Source organism: Lycorma delicatula, chromosome 1 (genome assembly GCF_047948215.1).
Source record: "Lycorma delicatula isolate Av1 chromosome 1, ASM4794821v1, whole genome shotgun sequence".
NCBI lineage: Eukaryota > Metazoa > Arthropoda > Insecta > Hemiptera > Fulgoridae > Lycorma > Lycorma delicatula.
This window is the reverse complement of record NC_134455.1, coordinates 192,489,887-192,516,537: the sequence shown is the minus strand read 5'-3', so window position 1 is coordinate 192,516,537 and position 26,651 is coordinate 192,489,887. Positions and strand designations below refer to the sequence as shown.

General features: G+C 31.7%; 1 protein-coding gene across 1 annotated transcript in view; it reads right to left on the bottom strand.

Annotated features, from left to right (window-relative positions):
• Nucleotides 1-5,772, bottom strand: part of LOC142317735 (ras-specific guanine nucleotide-releasing factor 1-like) — a 526,102-nt gene extending 520,330 nt beyond the window's left edge. Inside the window, exons 1-2 of the mRNA XM_075354282.1 lie at nt 5,554-5,772; nt 724-778 (exon numbers count right to left, since the gene is read on the bottom strand). The gene's annotated coding sequence lies outside the window, so the exon portion shown is untranslated. The remainder of the gene's footprint in view (nt 1-723; nt 779-5,553) is intronic.
• Nucleotides 5,773-26,651: the final 20,879 nt, after the last annotated feature.

The following is a 26,651-nucleotide window of genomic DNA, read 5'->3' as shown; positions in this document are numbered from 1 at the left end:
CTTTAACATCGACCAATGTACGATATCTCCTGTAGTTTGTTATTATTTGGAAAATTCAAAGGTAACGCACAAAAATTTGACTTTGTATCAGACAGTACAAAGCACAATACAGCAACGGTTTATACAGTTCAAAAAATATATTAGTTCCTTACCTAAAAATAAATTATAAAGCGAAAAAGCTCATTTTTTCAGCAATGGTGCTAAACATTATTTTAAAAATAGATACTGAATGATAAATTTAGTGTATCATGTAGCAGATTTTAGTATCAAAGCGGAATGGCATATGCATGCAGTAGCACACGGTAAAGGTCCTCGTTCGGCGTTGAAACAATATTTAAAAAAGAAACTGCTCGACATAGCCTTTTATGTACACCAAGAAAAGCAATTCTAACAGCCAAAAATACTCTTTGAATGGTCAAAAACGAAATTTAGAAATAGTATAATAATATTTATTACAGTAAGGTAACTAAAATATATATATATATATATATACACATACATATTTCTCTTTTTTTTGCAAATATATACACATTTTCTGTTATTATTATTGCCGCAGATGAAGCTTGGGAAGGCTCCATAGGCAGTTAGAAAGATAAGGACTGCCTTAATAATGTACGTACTAGTCGTATTCAATAGCCATTGAACTGGAAAAAATCACTATTAATTATAAAATAGGCTTAATTTGTGAACTTACTTTAAAGTAAAACTTTTCAACATACTTACGATATCAAAATCAAAAGTTAAAATAAGATGTTCTGTTGCATATCAACCCCTGCATCTGTAAGAAAAAAGAATAAAGATATACAAATTGTAGGTGATAAATCCATTTTGAATGAACTTTTGCATAAAATATTTTAAAAAATTTACTCTATATCGTGTACTATTTGTTAGCTGTAAGAGATTTATTTCAAAATTAGGAAATCATAACATCCATAAGAATAAAAATATTAAATGTTTTACAAAAATGTTATTTATTGAATCTTATCAGTGCAAACCTCTTTTATTACAGATTATAATTTTTATAATGCAGTAACGAACTTTTGGTTTCTCCCTCGCCTGTGGAAAGTAATTAAAAATCTAATATCACCTAAATTTAAAAACAATTCAGTCCTACTCATTCAGAAAAACAGTACAAAGTTAAAAATTAATTTATTACAGAAACTCGATTACACATGGGATCGTACTATAATAATGTTATATGGTGGCTAAGAAGTGTCATTAGGGGTAGATTGTTTTTCCTCATTAGTGAAAAAACAGTTTTTTAAATCCTTAGTACTTCATTACGAACATACGAGTACAATCCCTATATTCTAACGTCCTAAATAAATATTTTTATTAATAATTTTTATTTCCCTTTTTTTTTGTCTCTTAAGTTCCTGAGATTATCGATTTAATTTTAAATACTCCACTGACTTTTGAGGTCCCAACATTTCTTTTAGCATTATTGCCGCAAAAGATTCTCAGCAATAAGTAAAAAGTTCTAAATGGCAATAAAGTGGTAAGTAATCTTTCATTAACAGAAAACCACGATTAAAATTATAAATGATTTTAAAGGAAAAAACTTGTCTGATAGTCTCGTTGAACAGTTTATTCAGTTTAAAGTAATACAAAAATTAATTTAGAACACTCCCGTATAAAACATTACTCCTTCACGGCCTCTTTAAGTAGGGTAATTTAGTTTATTATCAATGTCACCTTAAAAGATAGTATTATATTTAAGTGTTCTTTTAATGTAAAGACCGAAAAATTGAATTACAAAAAAAAGGAATTGTTTCATTTTCTTCACGGTAATATTTATAAATTGCTACTGAATATTTTAATACTTTCTCTCAAAGCACAAACTCTCTTTTCTACCCTTTTTCTAGTGTTCCCTTCGTCACCTTCCTGAAGCTGTAATCGATAGCTCAGTTAATAAAATTATAAACTAGCGCGTCATAATGTAACTGTCACGGGAGATACAGAGATAAAGTAGGGATTGCAAATTAATCAAAGTATAACAATGTTTCGTAATAACACATCAAGTTAAATGCGTAACTTACTTTTAATGATTTAAGTGGTAACAGAACGCACATAGAGGAACTAGAACTTTAAAAATAAAAGAAGGCAATAATGTGTAAAAATGTGTACTAACACGCTTTACAGATAAACAAAATTAAAAGGGTACCATAATTGTTACATGCAAACTCCTGGGGATTAATCAAAATTTTGATTAAAATTCCATTTTATAAATATTTTTACAAATATTTATACTACAAACAGAAAAAGCGCTTATTCCGTCTTTTCTCAGAGAGAATAAGAAATCTCTTCTTATTCCTACTCTTTCTATTGGCGCTTTGTATCGGTAAATGAGGCCAAATTCTTTAGATGCTGGCAAAAAAGAATGAATTGTAATTAGACTTTCCTCACGTAGCCAGCAAGGAACACTTCAATTGCTACACTTTCTCCTTCAAAATTTAATTTTTAATCTAACCTATTTTTCTGGTGATAATTACACCTATTAAGTAGATTTCATAAGAAAGCTAGAGGGACTGGAGTTCAACTGAAGTCGAACCATGGTACCCATTGTAATGGGTACCATGGTTCGACTTCAGGAAAATTTCGACACATGTTCGCGTTTCACATTCCCCAGACTCTAAAACCACCGTCAGTTCAAAAGTTTATTTATATATATATATATATATATATATATACAGTTATCGTGTCCACTTTCCTGTGGACACGATATCTCGGTCAAGTTCGTTAATGAGCAAAATCGGACCATGTGGGTAAAAATGCGGGGGCTTTTTCGAAAAAAAGTATCGCTATAATTTTCTTATTAAGTAAAATATAGGACTCGTTTAAAGTTCCTACTATTATCTTATCCAAAGATAAGAGCCTAAAACTTATCTAAGTAAAGGTTTTATATCACCAACCATTGGCCCAGGGGGTGCAAAAAATTGGGTTTCGAAGACAGAACAATCATACTTCCCTTAATAGGTACAGTGTCGAATCGGTTTAAAGTGGTTGTTAGTCCTCTAAACATTAGCTAAAACTTTTGTCTGGAACTTTTTTTGATATGACCAACACTTACGGCTAGGGATGACCAAAATGTTCCTGGAATTGTAAGAAGATGGGGTTTGTCGTATGCTAAACATATGAAAATTTTTTTCACATGCAATCATTTTCGTATTGAGTAAATTTGAAGTTTTTCTTAACTTTAAGGTGGAAATCTTTTTTATCCTCTACTTAGCACCGGTGAAATCTACCTCCGTCTTCCGGCGTGCCGAAGGGTTTTTTTTTATTACGAAACGGTATTATTAGGAAGAGATGTAGTAGGTGTAACCTTCGTTGTCACTTGTTTCAAAATCTTTAAGGATTCATAAACCTTACGTAGATCTCTAGGTAATTTTAATAAAACCTTACGTTATAAATTTGAAGTCTACCGATGATGATACATATTGTAAATAACGTAAATAACGAAACTGATGATGTATTACTAATGCTGAAACACCTTGTAATCCTACTTTGAAATAATTAGGTTAATAAATCGTATTTTATAGTCTGTTGCGCGGTTCAATATTTTTGAAAACCTACTATAAAATTCTACATCTTCACATCAAACTAATTCGAAATAATTAATATGTATTTAAATTATTTGTTAAATTAAATTGAAAGATTTAGTTCAGCTTCAAGCCCTCTTTAGTAAGAAGACTGAAATGAATAAAAGCTACCTAAACTGACTAGATTACTGTTGCTGTCATCTGCTGCTCCGGCTTTGCAGGTTCCTTTACCTTTCTTTCTTTTTCCTGTTTAGCCTCCGGTAACTACCGTTTAGATAATTCGTCAGAGGATGAATGAGGATGATATGTATGAGTGTAAATGAAGTGTAGTCTTGTACATTCTCAGTTCGACCATTCCTGAGATGTGTGGTTAATTGAAACCCAACCACCAAAGAACACCGGTATCCACGATCTAGTATTCAAATCCGTGTAAAAATAACAGGCTTTACTAGGACTTGAACGCTGTAACTCTCGACTTCCAAATCAGCTGATTTGGGAAGACGCGTTAACCACTAGACCAACCCGGTGGGTTGGTTCCTTTACCTGATAGCTGGATAAGGAATTCTTCTGCGGTTACTAATTTTATAGAAATATTAAGCAACTGAAGAATTTTATTTGACTCAAATCGGTCAATCCAGTCTGAAGATATCAACCAAAAAACAATCCAACATATGTATATATGTACTACGTATCTACACATCCTTCCGGAATTTTTCAATCGTAAAAGTGTGTGTTTTGATTAGAAGGAGGTAATTAAACTTCAAGATCTCCAAAATCTTAATATATATATATATATAGCCGGTTCAACCTGGACCCCCGGAGCCGACCCAGGGGCTTTCGAGGGCTGCAGACCTATCCCAGGGCCTTAGCATTCGCTTTGGTTGCCATTCCCGTCTAGCAGGGAGCTCAACCCCCTTGGCCTCTGCAGTGTTCTTACCCTCGTGGTTGTGGGAATAATACTGATAAAAAAACAATTAAAGTTTTCAGGATTTATAAAAACCTAAAAAAGAAACGTAATTACAAAAGACAGACTAGTAGTAACTCTGAAGTACACACACCTTGGACGATGAAAAATTCATAACTTATTCCTGTTGCCATGGTGACAGAAATATAATAATGAAATAAAAGGATTAGACTAATTTTTTTCTTTAATTCTAGGGGGCTAGAGTCTCATTTTATGGTTTTAAACCTTCCCTGAATAACACGAATATATCCTGAAGATTTGAAAGCAATCGGTCGGTGGGTTCTCGCTTGGTGCGAGAACAAACAGACAAAATTTCAGCTATATATTTAGAATATATATAAAGGGTTTATCACGAAGTTTTTCCAGAACCTTCATAACCTATTCTAATCGTGAAAATAATAGAAAACGTTCATATAAACATATGTCCTAAAATACTTCGTTTGAGAGTTACGGCTAGTGAAAGATTTCGCTCGGATTTCAGCTACCCCGATGAAATGAGGTTGTAGTGAAATTTTTAGGACGTTAATTAAGGAGCAGAATTAGTGGTTTATTACGGTTTTTAACCTGATAAATCGAGTAAAATAGATTCCAGAACCGTATCTGAAGTAGTTTTTGAGAAATCTGGGGTGAAAACCAATAAATAGAGGGGGAAAAAATTTGGGGTAAAAACTAATAAATAGTTTTTACGTTTGACGTCTAATGACTTTTTTAGATGGATATAAACGCATAAAACTTTTAAACAAAACTTGGAGAAAATTTAATTCTGAAAATAACGGTATGATAAGATAAATAAAACAAAGAATAGTTAAAAATATCGATAATAATTTCATCAATAACAGCGTCGTGTTGGAAAAATCGTTCGTAGCTGATACGAATACTAGGTAGCGGTAATATTTCATATTCTACGCAGTAGCTGTAGCATTACTATTACACACACCCAAATTGACATCAGCGTATTCCACTGTTGTAATTAAGTACGGCATTAGTTCAATGGCAAACCGATCACGTTCAAACAGAAAACCTTTGCTAACGATAGTACAGTTTACATACCTTAGAAAGACAGCGTATACTGACGCCTGGATTGCGCTAAACTGCATTGATAATAATTTCGACAATAGCAGCGTTGTGTTGGACAGATCGTTCGTAGCTGGTACGAATACTACGTAGTGAGCCTGTTTCCCGAATATAGCGAAAGCCGCGTTAATTGTTTTGGGATCTGAAATCCTGCGGTTCGGAAAACGTACTTCATATTCTACTGCAGCAGCTGTAGCATTACCATTACAAACACCCCAAACTAGAATTCAAAGAAAACCTTTGCTAACGACAGCACAGTTCACAGTACCCGATATACTTATGTACCAAACAGAATGATGTAAACACTAATACAGTATAGCGTATAGTTAATCAGCTGTTATTTTATTGCCAACTTTGAAATAATAATTTTTTAATTATTTATTGCTTTTCTGTCATTAATAAAAAAATTATTATCTAAGTAATTGTTATTATTTATACTTAATTTACAATTGTTGTGTAATTTTCAGTTTTTTTAATTTTTTAACAGTAATTTTTAACAGTAAATTTTGTTTTTACAAGTTTTCTACATCAACAAAAAAGAATGCGGCTTTTTAAAAGCTTTTATTTAACTCGCTTTAGGAATAATCAAACCTTGCAACTGCTATATCTTTTGATCTATCGTATGAAAATCAATGAAATTTGGGACACTTATGTAACTTCGATGACAATACAGCACTATGGTGTCGGAATTTGATATGACCCACCCTCACGCCGCCACGCGCTTCCCCTACGCTAAATTCATGCATTTGGTTGAAAATTTTCATTTGTCATGAACTATCGTATGAAAATTATTAAAATTTGGTACACGTATGTAACTTCGATGTGTAAAAATAAATATTTTTACTTTTTAGTCTTAATAAACAAACAAACTTGAACAAACAATAATATTCAGATATAAATATTATTAGAATATTTTTTTGGATGTAAAAAGTTTATTGTTCATTAAGATTAAAAAGTAAAAAATACAAAAAAACAAATAAGTTACCAAGATATATTTGATTACATACAAAAAATTATTTTTTAAAAAAAGCATTTATTTAACTAATATTAATATTAACATTAATAAAAAAAGGAAACAAATTAGAAAAACTCTCTAAAAAGTAAAATATAAGAATTAAATCAAATTGAGAATTTTAAGCAAAAAAATATAATATATTGACAAATATAAAAATGCACTAAAAAGTAAAAAATAAATTATATAAATTATCTAATAAATAAATGTAATAATTATTAAATTTTAAAATTAAAAGTAATGAAAATATTTAGTTAAATAAAAGCGTGGCGCAGTTTTTATAACAATGTTTTCGAATAAGTATTTATAGACATTTTCTAATATTATTTAAATAAAAGTTTTTTTTAAATATAATTTTTTATATGTAATCAAATATATTTTTGTAATTGTTTATATTTTTTTTTTTTTTTTTTTTTTTTTGTTTACATTAAATAAGTACTTTTCTGAGAAATGTAGTAATGAACTGTTTCTAAATTTTTTTTTGTCTTCAGTCATTTGACTGGTTTGATGCAGCTCTCCAAGATTCCCTATCTAGTACTAGTCGTTTCATTTCAGTATACCCTCTACATCCTACATCCCCAACAATTTGTTTTACATACTCCAAACGTGGCCTGCCTACACAATTTTTCCCTTCTACCTGTCCTTCCAATATTAAAGCGACTATTCCAGGATGCCTTAGTATGTGGCCTATAAGTCTGTCTCTTCTTTTAACTATATTTTTCCAAATGCTTCTTTCTTCATCTATTTGCCGCAATACCTCTTCATTTGTCACTTTATCCACCCATCTGATTTTTAACATTCTCCTATAGCACCACATTTCAAAAGCTTCTAATCTTTTCTTCTCAGGTACTCCGATTGTCCAAGTTTCACTTCCATATAAAGCGACACTCCAAACATACACTTTCAAAAATCTTTTCCTGAGATTTAAATTAATTTTTGATGTAAACAAATTATATTTCTTACTGAAGGCTCGTTTAGCTTGTGCTATTCGGCATTTTATATCGCTCCTGCTTCGTCCATCTTTAGTAATTTTACTTCCCAAATAACAAAATTCTTCTACCTCCATAATCTTTTCTCCTCCTATTTTCACATTCAGTGGTCCATCTTTGTTATTTCTACTACATTTCATTACTTTTTTTTGTTCTTGTTTATTTTCATGCGATAGTTCTTGCGTAGGACTTCATCTATGCCGTTCATTGTTTCTTCTAAATCCTTTTTACTCTCGGCTAGAATTACTATATCATCAGCAAATCGTAGCATCTTTATCTTTTCACCTTGTACTGTTACTCCGAATCTAAATTGTTTTTCACATCATTAACTGCTAGTTCCATGTAAAGATTAAAAAGTAACGGAGATAGGGAACATCCTTGTCGGACTCCCTTTCTTATTACGGCTTCTTTCTTATGTTCTTCAATTGTTATTGTTGCTGTTTGGTTCCTGTACATGTTAGCAATTGTTCTTCTATCTCTGTATTTGAACCCTAATTTTTTTAAAACGCTGAACATTTTATTCCAATCTACGTTATCGAAAGCCTTTTCTAGGTCTATAAACGCCAAGTATGTTGGTTTGTTTTTCTTTAATCTTCCTTCTACTATTAATCTGAGGCCTAAAATTGCTTCCCTTGTCCCTATACTTTTCCTGAAACCAAATTGGTCTTCTCCTAACACTTCTTCCACTCTCCTCTCAATTCTTCTGTATAAAATTCTAGTTAAGATTTTTGATGCATGACTAGTTAAACTAATTGTTCTATATTCTTCACATTTATCTGCCCCTGCTTTCTTTGGTATCATAACTATAACACTTTTTTTGAAGTCTGACGGAAATTCCCCTTTTTCATAAATATTACACACCAGTTTGTATAATCTATCAATCGCTTCCTCACCTGCACTGCGCAGTAATTCTACAGGTATTCCGTCTATTCCAGGAGCCTTTCTGCCATTTAAATCTTTTAATGCTCTCTTAAATTCAGATCTCAGTATTGTTTCTCCCATTTCATCCTCCTCAACTTCCTCTTCTTCCTCTATAACACCATTTTCTAATTCATTTCCTCCGTATAACTCTTCAATATATTCCACCCATCTATCGACTTTACCTTTCGTATTATATATTGGTGTACCATCTTTGTTTAACACATTATTAGATTTTAATTTATGTACCCCAAAATTTTCCTTAACTTTCCTGTATGCTCCGTCCATTTTACCAATGTTCATTTTTCTTTCCACTTCTGAACACTTTTCTTTAATCCACTCTTCTTTCACCAGTTTGCACTTCCTATTTATAGCATTTCTTAATTGCCGATAGTTCCTTTTACTTTCTTCATCATTAGCATTCTTATATTTTCTACGTTCATCCATCAGCTGCAATATATCGTCTGAAACCCAAGGTTTTCTACCAGTTCTCTTTATTCCGCCTAAGTTCGCTTCTGCTGATTTAAGAATTTCCTTTTTAACATTCTCCCATTCTTCTTCTACGTTTTCTACCTTATCTTTTTTTCTCAGACCTCTTGCGATGTCCTCCCCAAAAATCTTCTTTACCTCCTCTTCCTCAAACTTCTCTAAATTCCACCGATTCATCTGACAACTTTTCTTCAGGTTTTTAAACCCCAATCTACATTTCATTATCACCAAATTATGGTCGCTATCAATGTCTGCTCCAGGGTAAGTTTTGCAGTCAACGAGTTGATTTCTAAATCTTTGCTTAACCATGATATAATCTATCTGATACCTTGCCGTATCGCCTGGCTTTTTCCAAGTGTATATTCTTCTATTATGATTTTTAAATTGGGTGTTGGCAATTACTAAATTATACTTCGTGCAAAACTCTATAAGTCGGTCCCCTCTTTCATTCCTTTTGCCCAGCCCGTATTCACCCACTATATTTCCTTCCTTGCCTTTTCCAATGCTTGCATTCCAATCTCCAACTATTATTAAATTTTCATCTCCTTTTACGTGTTTAATTGCTTCATCAATCTCTTCGTATACACACTCTACCTCATCATCATCATGGGCGCTTGTAGGCATATAAACGTTAACAATCGTTGTCGGTTTAGGTTTTGATTTTATCCTTATTACAAAATAAGGATATATAATAATAATAATAATAATTTTATTTTCTAAATAAAATTCGAATTTTTCTAACTTTTCTTTGTTTTATTTAGTTTACCTTATACCATTTTGTTCAGAATTAGATTTTTTACTATCTTTGTTTAAAATTTTTATGTTTTTAGTTCCCATTTATCAACCAACGTTATTGGACGTCAAACATAAAAAAACAGTGTTTTTTACCTCTATTTATTGGTTTTCACCCCAGATTTCTCAAAAAATACCGCAGATATAATTTATACTTGCAAATATATTATTATACTTTTACTGTTTACAATATAACTAACTACCCTACACTTTTATGAACGAGTAGAATATTGTCACTTTCACTAATGTTTGCCAATAACTGACCTATCAACTTCCTGCATTCACCCACTGTACACGCTGGGATCCTGGTGACGTACTCTTCACTCGTTATCACTCGCTTACTGATATCGCCGTCACCGCAACCGCGTCGAACTCGGCCTTGCAACAACTCCATTATCGCTTTTTATCATAACTGCGCCGAACACAGCCTTGCAGAACTACAGACTATCTCCGCTGGTTCCTGGCAGTATTTATACCTCCTTGCCTGCAGAATCAGAATCCGATTAGTCTTTTTAATTGTCGAAGCGTAATAATTTTTATTTTCCTTGCCCTTACGTTTTTCTATAAATTCTTATTCCCTTCTGGTCGAACAAAAGCTTTTGGAAGTACCTTTGTCTGTATTACAAAGAACAGATTTTTAAAAGGACCTGTTACTCTGAGAAAAGAATCCCTTTTAATTCTTTCTGGATTTTTCTTTTCATTATTATTTTCTCTTTCTTTCTTCTTAACTGGAAAAATTCAATTATCCTGGTCCTGTTACAATATATTATTATTTTATTTTATATTACCAAAGTCGTGTTTTTTATCTAGATACATTTAAATTTCTTAATCCCCTTCGTTAACAAAAAAAATTTGTGATATTCATGCTTTATTTTTAGTGTAAATAACTTTTTAATACTTAAAATACTTCATTATATTAATGAGTTGAATAATAAATACCCCTATTTCAGTAACCATTCCCTACTCGAGAGTTCAACTAATTAAACATACATACTCGTATAATGAAATTAATTGTTTCCAACTATGAAAATCAAAGTAATTGGGTATTCTAACCAATATTTTCAAAACTTCCCTTTTTAGAGTAAAAAATTTAATTGGGTGGGTCTTATTTAGGCCTTCTTTGTCGAGTTCTCAAACCTATCAGTTACAAAAATTTAATAAATTTAACGATAACCATAAAATTATTTTTTATGAAAATTAATAATTTCTAAAAAGTTAATGGAAACAAGCTCAATTATTGTATCCCATTTCGTACTGTTTTCATTACTAACCTTTTCTTATCTATTAATAGCAGATCTATTAAAATAATATTTTCTTGAAAACTTAATAGTAAGCCTTGATTGAATTATTGTATGTATATTATCTGTTTTAACATGAAATATTTATTTTAGGGCATTTTCTGACTCAAAAATTTTAAAACAGTCTCTTCTAGACTTAAATAAATTGTAAAAATTATATGTTGTATCCATATTGGTTTACGAATTTTTTTCTGAGAAAATATTTCTATGAGCGGTGTAATGTATCACTACCACTTGGGTTAAATCGGATATGCCTGTAAAATTTTTTTTCGAATAAGCCCTAAAGAAGCTACGTTAATCAACCTAGAATAGTCACTTTTTTAGTTTTTTCTTCTGCTAATATATCTATATATATAAAAATGTTAAGTTCGTTTGTGTACGGCTTCAAAAACTCAAAATGTTCTGCACCGATTGAGCTCTAATTTTAGCACGATATATAACCCGCATCAAAGATTGTTTTCATCTGTTTTTAATAAATCTATCTATCTATTTTTAATTTGTACATTTTTAATTTGGAAATGTAAACAAAGGAAAACCAATCAGATCAATGCAAGATGGCCGCTGTCAAACACAACGACCAATCACAAAGAGCCCGTATGGCCGTTGCCAATGTAAACAAAATCACAACTGATTAAGTAACAAATTTCTTTGAATTATATTTAACAGCTAAAACATCTGTATTTTATTTTTTTAAAAAAACACCAAAACAAAAAGAAAAGCCACCAAGAAGGATGACTTACAGTAAATAAATTAAAACACTTAACTTTCTTATAGCTCAGATAGACTTAAGACTATGCAAACAAAAAAAGTCGAAATAACCAAATACACAGAAAATAATATCCCTACATAATGACCAAAAAATCCTTTGTTAGGTTATTTTTTTACATATATATGACCAAATAATCGTTTTTGGTCATTTAGCGTTCTTTGCTATGTAAAAGCAAAGAACAAAATTCACAAATAGTAACACTGAAACCACACAACTAAGTATTCGTTTTTTTTGTTTTTTCTAACCTCCGAAACCACCGTTATGCATTGCTTCAGATGATGATATGAATGATTTATAGCGTATGAAAATGCCATGCCTGACCGGGATTCCAACTCGGAACCACCGGATTAAAGTAGTAGTACCTCGATCTTTCTTCCGTAGATTTCAGGTTTGAATCCCCTAGTCAGACATGGCACCTTTCAAACGCTACAACATTTCCATGTCATATGATTTTGTAGTGAATTATCATTAAAAAAAAATTCGAACTTTGTCTTTCTGTATAAATAAGTCATTTACAATGTAATTAAGACTTTCTGAACAGAATCCGGTCTGCTTTCTGCTAACCTTTCTCATCTAAATTAGATGTTAGATCTGAATTTTTCAACTCTCCTCTGAATTTCATTTCAACTCTATACCACAACATACCGAATCTGACGATGTTCTGCTACTTTCCCTCTTTTTGCTCCTGCCGTCTGGATATTTCTATTCGTCTAGGTTGTAAGAATTAACCTTTTTGTGAAATTTATTTTCGATATTTTATATGATGGCATTTTTTTATTAATTTTGTTACATATATGTAATAAATTTTGTTTTCCTTCGTTTCGGCCTTCCATCTCTCAACAGACTAAATTTAGCTAGCCAGACCAAAAATAAAACGCCATTGTAAAGGATACAATGCCCTACAGTTGGTAGGGTTGAAAGAAATCCTGCCATGTTTCGTCGAAGATCTGATCACACTCATCATTCCAAGCTCTTAGGAGGCGTAAAATGCCTCCCTATCAGTCTGTTCTTCACCTGGGAAAACAGCGCAAAGTCACATGAAGCGAGGTCAGCACTGTACTAGGGTGCTAGGGTACTAGGATTAGGGTGATCTTATTCCAGTGCTGGCCAAATACTCCGGGCAAAATTTGAAGCGGGGCACTGGAGCATTATGGTGGTGAAGAAACCATATGACCATCCTTGGTTTTTGGGGGCATCTTCTTAAGAGATTCGGCAACTTTAGGCAGTCATTCCTCCTTACACCGCTTTCCTATAACTGTCTTCTAGGTTTCCAACACAACTCACTCTAAAGCTCCTCTCACACTAAAAAACACGGCCACCGAGTCACCATTCTCTTCTTCATTGATCTAGATTTTCGAACAGCCTCGGGGATCTCCTTATCCTTTGTTCTGAGCCTTGGTTGGAAGACATAATAGTAGATCCTGACCCCGTAGGGGAAGACACCCTGCATGTGGTAGTTTCGGTCCCCACGCCATTCCTTCCATGCCTAGCCCTTATGGGCTTTACCGGAGCTCATGTTCAAAACCTCGGCAAACGGCATCTCTCAACCTTATAATGCCACGTGTGACATTTCCATCGGTGTATTATTATCATTAAGAACTCTCAAAAAAAGAAACCAAACACATCTAAAGTAAATTTCAAAGAAGACTGATTAATAAATATAAGGAACTTATTTTTGCAAGATGCACTTATTGAAGGTGCTTCTTAAATTGCATTTTCTCATCTAGAAACACCCCAAGGTAGTTTTGAACCTGAACATACTTTATACGCTAGCCTGCCATCGAAACACGGACTCGCCGACTTACTGTCAAACCTCCTTTAAGGAGCATCATCGTGGTCTTCTCTAGCTGAACGTCATCTTATGTTGATGATCCCACAACTTGAGTATCCTGCAAGCCTGAGTGGCTCAAAGTTCTACCTCCATCCGTGAGCATCCTTCGACCAGCAGGAGTCCATCGTAAGCCACGATGTGACACCCCTGGGTAACCTCAGCTGCAGAAGAGAATCGAACTCCACCACCCATAACAAAGGATCATCCAACACGCTCCTCTGAGAACAACCTTTGGACAGCGTCTTACCTACTTCATGGCTGCCCTCGCGGAGCAGCACATCCCAGTCACTGAAGTAGCTTTGTATGACCTGCAATTCACTCACAGTCCATTCTCTTCTTTGCAATCGATAAATGGCCGACGGCCACTACAGATTATTAAAGCCTCCAGAAATTTCCAGGAAGATTCCCAGGACATATTCCATTTCACTACTTGTTATCGCACTCATCACACGTAGTAAGGCGTTCTCTGTGCCTTTTCCGAGACGAAACCCGTACTATTTCTCCATCAATAAGCCGTACTAAGTTAACCTCCCGTTTATACAAAGGCACAGAACATTTTCAAAAACTTTACCAATAACCGGTAATAGCGTCAACGGCCTATACGACGAACTAACAGCGGGATCCTTGTCGCCAGCTTTAAACAATAATTTTGCAATTCCCTTCTTCCAACAAATCGGGAACCATCCGCCAAAATGCAACTTATTGAAAACGCGCGTGATAATTCTCACGCTCACTCTAACCGAGCAAACAAGAAGCTCCATCATTATTCCATCCGTTATTCTAAGCCCGAGGCCTTACCCCTACCAAAACTACAGATAGCTTGATTCACCTCTGCCTCAGTAATCTTCAAGGACAATGGATCCTAGCGAAAATGATCGTCATCATCATCACGCAGTAGATCTTCAAGTAACCTGTGTAAAATTTCAATCGTATCTGAAATACCTGTAAGGTTGAGGTAGCAGACAGAAAAACGTCTTTCCTACGTTTGTACCCCAAAACTCTATATACCCCAGAATCCCTAGGGATCCTTGTTCCCCTGCTCATACACAAAAGAACGCCAGGAATCCCTCTTCGCCGTACGAACCTTATGAAAATATTGGGACCTACGATCCCTACATTCAGCTACAAGGACTGCCAGCCGTTCAGGATCAACCTCACGCTGAGACGCTCCCCTTAAGGGACAATCAGCCTCTCTCGACCTGAACAGAGGGAAATCGAGCATTCCGCGGCATCGATGAAAACCGCCGACAAACTCTCTGCCAGGTCCTCCAAATCCCGATCCAAAACTTGAAGTCTGGCTAAAAGAAAGTCAATGAATTTCCTCCAGCCCGCATGCATGTACAGGCAACGACCCCGCTGAACTGGAACGTTACATCGGTAGCGCTCACTCGAACCACCAACAATCTCGTAAACAATCAATCACTGATCGCTCTAACATTCATTCACCGCGTTCCAGTCACAAATGTTGGCAGGAACGAATCTCAATAGATGCAAGTTCTGAACATCCGCACGGACAGCATCATGAAGATTATTTGAGAAATGTCGAACGAAGATACAATCTATTTCCCTTCTGAACACTGCATCAGACATGCTTTCAGAACCACAATAGAGTCTCTTCCAAACAGAGAAACCTGGCAGTTTAGCGGACACAACATATAGATGCTGCAGTAAAACAACATCCAACACTCTACGTAGAGCAATCTCGCCGAGCTCAATCTGAACTATACAAGCATCCTGTGCGTTTAACTGCCCGAATTTAACTATTTAACGCTAATGAGTTCAAATACAGGTAACGAACATGGTTGTACGTGTAACATGGCTGTACATAATAGTACAGCCAAGTTTCGTTACCTGTTGCAATACTGTTAGATACAGAGATAGTTCTCATTTTCAAATTTTTTCAGCATTTTACGGCACAACATACCATCTGATCATCGGTCAAGTTATGCAGTACCCAAAGGGAATAAAGCTTTCTAATTTGAATGTGATCTCTGAGAATAGCACGAACTACTGTTTAATACTAAAGGACACCTCTATTTGCTGATAGGTCACGCGTCTGTTTGTCTCAAGCATTTTCGTATTGCAGAAATGTTTTCCTTAGATACAGACGAAGACGGTCGACAAGAACTTGGAGCGTCCTCGAGGACGCTCTAAACATTGATCAACAATTAACCCACGTGCAAAATTGTCCGGTATTCACTTTTCGACCGTGATGACTTTTTTTTTTACTAACACGGCTAAAAAGCAACTGACATTGAGACAGTGACTAGGGTGGCTACAGTCCAGGTTGGGACCTATCTAAACAAGTGCTAACTTGCAACCGCCTATGATGATCTGTTCCGTCGTATTTTAAAACTTTCCTAGTACCTTTTGTAAGCATCAATACAAAGGAAAAAATGGAGCAAAAAAAGTCACGACATTACTAGAAAAAAAAACTGAAATCCTTAAGTGGAGAAGAGATTTAAATAATATCTCCCCTAATGCAATTACATTTTTAAGTCCCAACCGAAGTCACATAGATATTGAGGGAAGGAATTGATCAGCTTTTTGGAGTAAATAATCGTAAATATTTTCCTTAATAATAATAATATATTATAAGTGGATCTTACAGATTGCAGCCATTTTAAATAGTTCCCAAATGTTCAGAAAGTGAGTCAGGACGAGATAATCCCTGAAGTGGATCTTTCACTAGATAGTAGATGTCGAATGACGACTTCAATAGTTGCATCTAATTTATCATCAATGGAGAAGACTTAGAATGTCAATAGAATTTGAAGTACAATTGTTATTGTACTATTCGTATTCCTTGAGTATGTCTAGAAATCAATGAATCGACTACGATACCATTAATTCAATAAAAGATAAATGAGTTAGAAGTGATTATGAGATTTCTTAAATCTCAACCTTAAGTAGGCTTTTTAAGTAAGTTGTATGTACTTGAGCGATAATTAGATTACTTAATTTATTCTAAAAGAAAACAACAAAACATATTCCAATTTTTTTATGAAATTAAAGTATTGGCAGTATTGACAAGTATTGGCAGAATGAATAAAATTTCTAATTAAAAAAAAATAATAAGTATTTTAAGAATTAAAAAAAAAGTAAAAAATAATTTATAAAATTTATCGCAAATATATACTATTAAATAATATGCAAAATATGCTATATTGTTTGTTTAGGTTTGCGACTGCGATAAAAGCGAAGTCGGCTTTCGGCTAATTCTATGGATTTCCATTATGTAGATTACTTAAAATTAAATTTATTAAGTAATAAAATTTGAGATTTCTGTTTTGTCTTCTGTTTTTCTGATACTTCAACCGGCTAACATTAATTTGAATGAAATTAACCTTCTAAATTAAACGCATAAAAAATACAAAGCAAAAATTATCTAATTAATCTTTAAATTATAACCTTTAAGTTTAGTACGAATGGTTTTAGTATGAGTTTTTTTAGTAAACTGAAACTGAAATCGTTAAAAAATATTATCACTTTTACAGTTGCAAAGAGTATAATTATTTAGACTATTTAATAAAAACTCTTTTATAATAGTACCAATAATAATGATAATGCTATATAATACAACTAAGGGTGTAGTCGAAACCTCTTGTACTATTCATAACTTGAAAACAATTCATTCTACCCAGGCTATTAAAATCGATAAAATAGCTGTTCTATTTATCGATTTCTTAGTATTAAATTATTAATTCTGTTCTTGAACGCAAATTAGCCTTTGTAAAATAGCTAATAATGCTAGGTTGAAAGGATTGAAGACAAAACTTCTTTTATATTCGTAATTAAAAATAATTAAAATTGATATTTTGTAAAACATAACTCAAAAAAAAATAGCCTTTGTAAAAGAAAAGGATAATTACAAAATATATCTGCATTATTTCTGTAACAAAAAATATAATTATATTTGAATTCGTCAGATCATTCAGTGATACACAGGTATCAATATATATATTTTTTACATATTTTGACAGAATTTTTTTATCCAGGTTATAAAATTTTGAAATCGCATACACCAAAAAAGATTAAAAAGGCCTTTACCTGTTATTTTCAAAAACGTTTAATCGATTTTTTTTAGATGAGTTTCAGAAGAAAGTAGCATACGAGTAAAACAGAAAAAATAACATAAAACAGAAAGACTTTAATTTTGTATAGATAATGTATATTTTCTTCATCACTGCTATTTAAAAAATATAACCGATCTTAGTTACCGTTTTTTTATTAGCTAAGTAACTCATTTTCTTCTTTATTTTCAATAAAGCAGAATTGTCGATGATGTGTAACAGAGTTATCTTATCAACAATATTTGGTAACTTCTTTACTACTGCTACTGTTTTCAAAAGATTTTTACCACGCTTCAATCAATATTTATGTATTCCTATTTTACTGAGGTATAGATGACTAATATGGCTTTTCTAATTTATGATTGTAAACTATTTAAATTTTATTATAATTTGCATAAATGTTACTTAAATAATTTATTTGGCCGGAAATTTATTATAGAAGCTTCTAAAACGAAAAAATTATTTCTTGAAATTTAAATACTTATTAGCTCAAAAAAAAACCCGTGTTGTAGAGAAAAATAATAACCAAAATTCAATGATTTTCTAAAGTTTTGAAGGCACAGTTCATTTTTTAAATTATTTTATTTCAATTTTAATCAAATATTTGAATTCCAGTTTTAATCACAGTTAATTTAATCTCTTTATACGTTCTTTTTTAGGTTTTTTCTATATTTTTCAAAAAAGTAGTCGATGGTAAAAGGATAAACCCAAGCTATCTGGTGCATAATTTTATTTATAATACCGACTCGCGCATAGAAAAAACTCACGAGTCGCTTTTTCCAATAATTCATATTTAAACAAATTTATGTCACATCCTTAGAATTTGTTACTGAAAGGTAAATCAAATTTTTACAGCGATTTAAAAGGTAAAAAGTCAACTAATAAATTTTTGTAACAACAGTCAATGAATTTTTTTATTCATTTAAAAAGAAAAATAAATTTTTAGAGTGTGCTTACGTGCTAAAACACTATTAAATAGAAAAAAAATGTGTCAGTGTTACGTCTGTTGTAGTACTACTTTTATACATAATACGTAAGCCATTACGTTCACAGTAAAAAGTTACAGAAGGCCAGTTAGCGTTAGGAAGGTTTTAGTTTATTCTTTAGTGCAATTTTTATGAGGAGATTCTTTCTATTTCTTTAAAAGATATTCCATTTATTATTATTTCAAAATTCGAATGCGTGAATTGTTATTATCGTGCGTAGTAAGTTCCACATTATTCATTGAAAACCTGAATGTGGGAAATGTTAATTTAATGGAGACTGTTTTAGCTATTTTAAAATTATACCAACCGCAAAAACAAACGTAGGTAGACAATAGCTCTTCAGTGTCTAATAGAATGTTATAAAAATACATATCCCGACGAAAAAAAAATCCACCAAAACGTTGTTAATGTCTGGAAAGAAATAAAACTCTGATAGGCTTGCATCTTATAAAATTCAACAATAGACAAGGATTGATCGACTGAAAATCCCTTCATTTTGATCTGAAATAATTTTTAATCCCTTTTAGAAGTACGCTTTTTTAAGAGTATTTTAAAATATATGATTATAAGAAATTCCAATTGCATTACACAAATAGATTACAACAGTAAGCTACTGTAATACGTTTTGTCTACAAAAATAAAAAAAATTCTATTTCTGTAGATATTTATTTTGTTTCTGAAGATTCCTAAGTTTAAAAGAAGTGGTAGTTAAATAATTCCGTAAGATTTTAAATTACAATTTAAGAAAAAAATAATAATAATAACGACAATAACGTAATTTTTTATAGAGTTTAAACTTTTACTGACTTTTTTTTAATATGATTTCTCCTTTGACTAATGAAAAAATAATGCAGTATAATGTGTTATTTAATATAAAATGCAGTAGACAGAAAGTAAATATAGTGGATGTACAAATAACATTTGTTGCATGAAAACGTGTAACCATAAACTCTCCAAAATTTAATTTATCGCATTTCTGATTTTGTACTGGCCCAAGTCAAACAAAAATAGTTTCAGAAAAACGCTATTGATGTAATTTATTGCATAGCAAAACCAAAATCCACCTTTATAAAAAGTTTTCCTTTTTTTTATCTGCTATTATAAAAATCACATATTTTATCAAAAAAAGAAAGATAAAGATATATTTATCTTTAACTCGTAACTTTTGAGTCGAACAGTTCAAATACAGGAATGTTTGGATATTTGCAAATTAAACATCAATGAATATTTATTTTATCTCAGGTTACTAGTGGTTTATGTGTAATAATTATTATTATAACAATTGATATCAATTCACTCATATCATCCAATAATTTTCAATACTTTAATACTGTTCGGGACGTAACTGTTATGGTACATTTGGTTCGTCGAGGTTTCGGAATAACCACCTTGTGCAATAACGGCCAAACGATATGATAATACAACAGAATTTTGGCGGACCTTTTCCACATCTTCGCGAACAAGAAGCACCAATTGAAGTCAAAATTTTATGAGAGAATTTTTGTCATGATTATGAAGAGTTTCATTTTTTCTTTTGACCAGTAAAATATTTATCGGTTTCCCGTGATGGAAAGAGCTTTTATTTTACTGTGTAATCTGTTTAATTCAGGTTTCCTAAAACGGGTTTCAACGAATGCAAACCAGATTTTTTTTATGGAGATAGTTTTTGACTACCAATTCGATGATTTTTTGTCAATGGCAGAATTACTATCGTCCTCTGGCTCGCGCCAAGTACACTGGGCATATTATGTTGTGTAGGATGATGAGCACGTTACATCCTTAATATTCAGAAATATCACGTCCTTTGAAATAGAATTTTTTATTACTATCTAACTTTATGATACTAATAGTGTACCATTCTAAAGCGAAGTCCAGCCCAGTCCATGAATCCAGACCGATACGAAGTTGAAATTGTTTTGTGAGCAATATACATGATGAAAGATGAGGATCACTGACCAATTTGAATCGAATTTATAGTACTCATTTCGTATGAATCCCATGACTCTACTAAAGTATGGATGTTTAACTGAAAGAGTACTTCATTAAGCAATATTTCAGTTACAGTCGATATGATGCTTTGTTCCTATTAAATATCAAAATCTTCTCTTGTAGTGCTGTACGAAAATATTACTGTTAAGGAAAATTAAATGAAATTTTTTCTGTTAATTACAACTGTAATTAATCATTTATCTTTTACCATTATAATTCCATAAATTATTTACTGTAATTTGTTCTTAAGATAATCAATATACCCCTCATTTTATTTATTTTAGGTCTCGCAAACAGATGTTTCCAAAAACTAAGTTTCTTCAAACTAAAACTTAGTTTCTAAATACATTGTCTCTGCAAACTAAGTTGTAGTTAGTTACTCTTGCAACCAGAATCACTCATGCAGAGAAAAAATAGACTTAAAATATTATTTTTTTTTTTTTTTCAGAATTTAGCAAAGTAAAAGCTGTGTCCTTGGTTACGCAGCGCTTACCCAAGAATAAATAAAAAGTAAAATCGTAATTATAAAAAGACGAATTTTACAAAAGAAGTTTTTTCGCTTTCTTGTAAATTACGAGTCGGTGTATTAACCAATAAAGAAAATAGTTTTAATAAGAAAGGGAAAAGTTTTTAAACACTGAAACAAGGTCAAAAATTTCAACTGAAATTCAGAGAAAAAAGGAGATTTGAGATGGCAAACGTTTTAGAATACAATCCGACCTTAAAACAGAAATTTCATCACTTCATCAAAGAGAGAATGACCGAGTTTCAAAGAAAATCGGCTATAATTACTAAAATCTGTCGCAGAAATAGCTATTCACAGATAACGGTTTAACGGAAATTAATTCAGGTTTCCTAAAACGGGTTTCAACGAATGCAAACCAGATTTTTTTTTATGGAGATAGTTTTTGACTACCAATTCGATGATTTTTTGTCAATGGCAGAATTACTATCGTCCTCTGGCTCGCGCCAAGTAAATTACTGTTAAGGAAAATTAAATGAAATTTTTTCTGTTAATTACAACTGTAATTAATCATTTATCTTTTACCATTATAATTCCATAAATTATTTACTGTAATTTGTTCGTTATGTTGTTTTATTTTACTGTGTAATCTGTTTAATTCAGGTTTCCTAAAACGGGTTTCAACGAATGCAAACCAGATTTTTTTTATGGAGATAGTTTTTGACTACCAATTCGATGATTTTTTGTCAATGGCAGAATTACTATCGTCCTCTGGCTCGCGCCAAGTACACTGGGCATATTAAAAAAATATTCAGGTTTCAATATTAAAAAAATGTTCAGGTTTCAGAAGATAAACGAAGGAATGGAATGATACAAAATTCAAAAACGTTGCTTGAATTGAACGAACTACAAAATACAGGATTTAATATTTCTAGAAATTGGTTTATACATCTAATTTTTACCGAAACGAATCAATTCTATGGAGAAAAAAGGCATGTCACTACAATCTCAATTAAATTAATCCCTGGATGAATCATACAAATTACGTTTATGGAGAATGTTTTACAGCTATTATCCATAATTTAGAGGGTAGCATCCTTAATAGGTCTAAGCTAAATATTTTTGCTTAGCCAGGAGGACAAGTCAAAAATTCCGATTGTGTTATCAGTAGCAAACAATTAAATTCCACCAAAAAAAATACCAAGCCCAAAACATTAGGATAGAAGAGATTAAGTGATTCCACTAGTCAAATACGTGGAGTAAAAAATCTCATTGTCAGATCACGACTGGACCCTCTTCAATTTAGGCAGAGACTGTGATTAAAAATGACTCTTTTATCGCTCATAGGATTTTATTCACACAAGACCTACTTTTGAAGCAACAAGCTATGATAAACTTTCTAAACAAACAGCTTTCTCTCATGTCTAAGGTTCTTCACATATTGAAAGGTTATCAGAGTTTGAGGCTTACACTAAAGTGTTTGAAGGACCCCCATCTAAGACTGTTTTCATTTCTGTTCTGGCGGTAGATCGAATGAAAATCCACGGCCTGAAAAAGTCACCTGAACTGACATTCTACACTTTTTGGAGCGCAGTTTAAATGCAATTTTTACACTAAAAACAAATGCTCCAGGAAGAAGTTCATCCATATGGTTATCGTCAAGTAACCAGTATCGCAAACTACCCCCCCCCCTCATCTTATCAGTCTGAAATCTTTCAAAGCAGCCTTTGGGCTGCTTTGATAGATATGACTACTTACTAGTCCAATCGTAAATGTGAAAGTCAAAATTTTATTCAAATTAAAATAAAATTCTTGATTCATCATGTTGCGACCATCAAGAAGTAATTATTTCAAATTTAATTCTCCAGAGAATTTTTCCGCCACCTATAACTCTTATTAAAACAAGCAACTTTTTCCTGCACAGAAAAATTATTACATGGAGTTGTCGAGAATTAAAACATAATTTTATTTAATGATGAAATAAAAAATAATACGATGACACAACAGTCCTTCCGATCGCACTATTTTGTGGTTAGAAATACATCATAGTCACTGAAATCAATATATTTCATGTTACGTTGTCAACTACCCAGTTTCTTTCGTTGAACTTAAGTCTCAATTCCCTTATCTTCAAAATAAGAGAGTTTTTCCGATGATATTACTCTACTCCAAGTGATATAAGGCGTACTAAGGATTTATAAGACGTGGATCATGATCACGTGATATGAAATCATATCAGTCATTAAATAACATGATAATCACAGTTTTTCACATCGTTTATTATATGTGGGAAGATAAGTAACGCTAATGCTGAATAAAATTTCTATGCCAGTAGGTACTACGTTCTCTTTCAGAACCCAAAGTTTTAGGTAGGGTAGTTCTGTTTAAGGAAAGAAATAAATCGTATTTAGATCAAAAATGTATTCTTAGTCGAACATTATGCCTAAGAATCTCAAAATTGTTATTAATGGTGGTGGACACTTCACAGATTGGCTTTATAAGAATGGATATCTTAACATATTAAACCATCATGAAATGTATTTACATTCAGAAACAATACATTAAACGAATAGACACGTTCTTTTGAAATCCACCGCACTTTTACACTATACATTCTGCTCGTTAATGCACGTTTGCCTGAACTTAAGAAAACCGCCAGCAATATCAGCTAATGACAGGTTGAGAATATTGAAGATCGCTGCAAAAATGACTTAAAGCCCTACGGCCAGAGGTTAAACATTATATAATTAATGAATTTCTTTCGATCTGTCCTTTGAAGAGCTCATAATTTTAAAAAGCTTTTATTGCAGACTGACATGAACGAAAAAATATTAGATAAGATATTGTCTAGTAATTATAAATTGCGTGAATTTGTCAATTACGTCTGTATGTCATTAAAATATAAATTGTTAACGTGATTCTAACAGACTTATCATTTAAACGTGCAGTTTTGACAAAGATAAAGAGTTTTGACGAGAAATAAATTTTTATCTAATAAATATGTAAATACGCACGTTTGCGCACACGAATATACATACATATAGAAAGAGAAAATCAAATTTATTGGGGAAGAAAAATTTTAGAACAAAATGATATTAATAAATTAATGGAGGGTAAATTTAAACGATTTTTTTTTTAATTATCTGGGTAAACGCCAACAATATTTTGCAAATAATTAATTCGAAAGAGCGGCAGAAATAAAACCCTGAAACGATTTTAGACGATCAACATATTTTTAATTTCTCGAAATATATAACCAAGTTAATTAAAAAGTTACAAGAAGATTTTAAGAACAATTTAATAAGTTATTATACAACACTGTTCGTATTATGATAATAATAATAATAATGCATCTATTATTGTAGTGTAATAAGACGGTATATTATATTCTTTATAAAAATACGGTCAAAATACTTGATGAAATGGGATTATTTTTTCAAATGGTAATTAACTGTCTAAAATCAAATGTAAAGATAGATTTATTCCTAATTAAAGAACATGTTTTCATATAAATTTCAATCAAATTATAAACCTTTTCGTAACGAAATAATTTTAGAAAAATGAAGTAGGAGTATTTATACGTAAAACTAGTGTTTTCTTTACATCCACTGTTCATGTGAACACATACACACACATATATATATACATATATATATATACGAATGAACTTATATATAGGAATGAAATATACGGATTTGAATAAATAAAGTTTCATTTTCTTTGTCATAAAATATTTAACATTTTTTGTTTTGTAATACATAATATTTAAATAAACCAGCGGTTTCAAAGATAATAACATTAAAGTTTACATGGCAGCCATCTTGAAATGGATTGAGTTCCGATTCATTATTTTTATATAAATAAACCTCTAGGTATCCTAGCAGTATACGAAATTTCAGCACGATACGATTAATCATTCCTGAGGAATAGATTTTTTGTTAAAAATACAAAATGGCGGATAGCCGGTAAACTAAGCGTTTTCGGACATATTTATGATAAAATTTATGACATAAAGTTACCTTCTTTATTTCGTTGTGGTGGGTTCATCCCTTAATTCTTGAAACGGGTTTTATAAACACCCTGAATATTATATATATATATATATATATATATATATATATATATATATATATATATATATATATGTTATAAATTTACAAGCGAAGGTATAGTTCTACCCAAAGAATAGTATTAAATAATGATATAGTTACAAGGAGATTTTATTTTATACAATATTGCAATAGAATCAAAAATTCTGCGATAATAAAACATATTGCTGTAAGTTCTATAATACAAGTATTAGCACCAAGCAATGACCGTACCTTCTCCGCAAGTAGGCAGCATTGCTAAAAACAATTGGGCAGGTTTCTCTACTGCAAAAGCATAAATATAAACGTCCATTCATTTGAAATGTAAAAGGCAAGTTTCTCCCTGTTTTAACGAGTTTTTAGTAACTGTAAAATGGACATGCTCTAATTTAATACATATACATATGTATTAAATATAAATATACAAGGCCGTATATATATATACAGCCTATTAATCTAATATATTTTAATTAGAAAATCATAACAAGTCTAACCCAGGTGTCTTCTTTCGTTAGCCAGACTGTAGGTTCAGAAATCTTTACAAGTTTCAGATCATATAAAATTCTTCACACGAACGCCAAGAAAAAAGTTTCAGGCTTCATGAGTATTATAAACTAATATAAAATAGCAAATTTTTCACTAATTCAATTTCTTCTGTTTCTTCAGGATAGCTGTGAAACAGAAGCGGATCAGAGGCTTTGAAGCGGACCAGTTGGCACTCCGGTCAAGCACTTCTCATGAAAAAAGCGGTATGGAACATATATTTAAAACGTTTAGTGTTAAAAGTTTTGTATTCTATGTAGAATATTCTAAAAACGTATTTGATTATATTAATAAAAATATTATTTTATAAGTTGAACATAAGATTTAATAAATAATTTCTGGCGAATTATCTAGAGTTTTGATGAGTAGCTTATTATCTTTATTATTATTATTATTATATTTATGCATTTATTATTATTAAAATTATTATTGTAATCTTATTATAAATAAGATTTATATGTAACTTCTTTCGAATAGACTAGCATTAAAAATATGTTCGCATATTCTAAGTATTTTTAAGAAAACTTTGTATTTTAATAAATGTTCTTTAGATTTAGAGTATTAAAATTTCAAAGATAAGGTCAGGTGCTGGAAAAATATAAATTTATCCCTTTTTATTAATACTCGGTAAATTCTATTTTATAGTTACATCAATTAACAGTTACTAAAGTCCAAATTAATATCTAAAAACTTTAATTAGATACCAAGGTTCTGGGAATATATCGGTCCTCACTATAAAGTTCCAATTTTCTAACCGTAAAATCAATGGATGTGATATGGACTGTACAAATTACGAACGTATAAATGCACTTTCTAGAAAAAAATTTAATTTAT